Source organism: Thamnophis elegans, chromosome 14, assembly GCF_009769535.1.
Source record: "Thamnophis elegans isolate rThaEle1 chromosome 14, rThaEle1.pri, whole genome shotgun sequence".
Taxonomy (NCBI): Eukaryota; Metazoa; Chordata; class Lepidosauria; order Squamata; family Colubridae; genus Thamnophis; species Thamnophis elegans.
The window spans coordinates 47,086,767-47,089,266 of record NC_045554.1 but is presented as its reverse complement, the minus strand read 5'-3'; positions in this window follow the sequence as shown (position 1 = coordinate 47,089,266).

Here is a 2,500-nt window from a genome sequence, read left to right as displayed (position 1 = left end):
GCATAAGAATAGGATGTAAACTTGTTTTTTAAAAGGCATCTTTGGTTTGCGTTAAAACAACTTCAACACACGCAATGTTCTGATTGCACCACAAATGCAGGAGTCATCCTTACCTTTCACAGAGGCCCTGAGTTTTATAAATAGGAGCATGATAGTGTAGAATAATCATATCCAAGGACCAGTGGTGGGTTTCATAAAATTTTGGAAGCTCTTCTGTAGGTGTGTCCTGCTTTCCGGGTCCACTGGTGGAACCTCTTCTAACCGGTTCGGTAGATTTGACGAACCGGTTGTACCGAATAGGTGCAAACTAGTAGGAACCCATCTCTGGCTAAGTCCATCAAGAACCAGCTCATCTCCAAGAATGCTTCAGAAGACGTTGGTGGCATCTTGAACAAACAACAGAAATCTAACTTTTGTGTCAGACAAATAGACCAAGACCCCCCCCCCCCCAAAGTCTTTTGGATTTACTGAAGCCCAAGTCTCCTCTATTATATTGGGGTCGGTGGGGCCTGGTTGGGGTATCATGCATGACCAAATGCTTGGGCTTTCAAGATTCTCCAGGCACAGTGTGCTAATGGTTGAGTTCATGTCTATGGAGATTCTCAGCCGTCCAGGTCACGGTTGACCCAAGGGTGATTTCTCAAAAGGCAACTGGTTTTCCTTGGAGGCATTTTGCTTCTCATCCAAGAAGCTCCTTCAGTTCTGACTGATGAGTTGGAGGATGGAAGGCTTTATACTGGTTTATATCCCTTGATGCGCGCAAGGAATATAAATCCTTCTATCCTCCACCGTTTAGTCAGAACTGAAGAAGTTTCTTGGATGGGGCTACCCCTGAAGAGTGTTCGAAGACTGCAGTTGGTCCAAAATGCAGCCGCGCGAGTGATAATGGGTATACCGAGGTACACCCATGTTACACCTATCCTCCGCGAGCTGCACTGGCTTCCTATCGGTCTCTGGACCCGCTTCAAGGTGCTAGTCGTTACTTTTAAAGCCCTACATGGTATCGGACCTGGCTACCTGAGAGACCGCCTTCTGCCATTTACCTCCCAACGACCAGTAAGATCACACAGGTTGGGCCTCCTCCGGGTGCCGTCGACTGGACAATGCCGGTTGGCGGCTCCCCGAGGGAGGGCTTTCTCTGTAGCTGCATCGGCCTTGTGGAACGAGCTTCCTGCTGAGATCCAGACCCTCACCACCCTCCTGACCTTCCGTCTAAGACCTGGCTGTTCTGGCAGGCCTGGGGCTGTTGAGTATTCCAGCCCCATTTGATGAAATGGATGATGTGTTGATTTTAATTTTGTAATTTTAAATGTTTAAATGTTTTTATCTGCTGTTTTTATTTGCTGTGAGCCACCCAGAGTCCCTAGGGAGTGGGCGGCATACAAATACCATTAAAGTAAAGTAAAGTAAAGTAAAGTAAAAAGTAAAGTAAAAAGTAAAGTAAAGTAAAGTAAAAAGTAAAGTAAAAAGTAAAGTAAAGTAAAGTAAAGAAGTAAAGTAAAGTAAAGTAAAGAAGAGAAATGTCTTCAAGGAAACACCAAGTCCATTTGCCTTTTGAAAAAGCACCTTTGGGGATCAGACGGAAATCATGAAGAAATACAGAAAAGCTTGTAATCCTCATTCAGTGCTACTGGATAAGGAAGAGGATTCTTCAAGGACAGAGGACAGCAACCGGTGGCTCTGGAGAAGCATGTGGCTCTTTCAACCCTCTACTGCGGCTCCCTGTCACTCAAAATATGCACCACAACTTCCAATGCGTGACACCTGCCGACATGCGATTGATTGAGCTTTTCGACTATGGATAAATCCAAGGAAAGTTTCAGAAGGAAAAAGAACGTTTAATTCAACTACATACGCTAGTTTTGGGGTCACTCAGGAAATAGTCAAGGACGGGAAGGGTTTTATGGCTCCTGGTGTTTTCTCTTCTGTGGGAAACGGGTCCAAGTGGCTCTTTGGGTGTTTGAGGATGCCGATTCCTGTTCCAGGACATAACCCTGAAGTTCTGCCTTCTGTGGACTTCCTGGTTACATGGGATTCCTCTTCTCTTTCCTCCCTTCCAGTTGTCTTTTTTTTTTTTTTGACTCACAGCTTCACATTTGGCTCCGGGGTTTCCAAATCACCAGCCACCCGATTCTTTTCAGAAGAAAGCCAAGTCTGAGGCAACCTTTGTTCTAGGCGGGTTCTTCCTCATCTTCGGGCCTCCGCCAAACCCCTCATTTCTAGAGCGCTCCAAGGAGTGAGGTCATCCCTCGTTGGCTTTTATGTCCCACCTTTCATTTGCTACCCTTCCCTTGACCTTCCCACATCATTATTCACACGGAATCTCCACCGCCTTGGAGTCAAAGGCCAAAAGAGAATGGGTCGCAGGCCAGTTCTGCAGGCTAACAAAGCAGAGATTTTGCAATGCTTTGAAAAACCAAGTTGGCAGAGTTCAGGTGTTTTCCTCCGGTGGGTTTAAAAAAAATTTTTTTTTAATAACGCATGCATTTTATTATTTCCT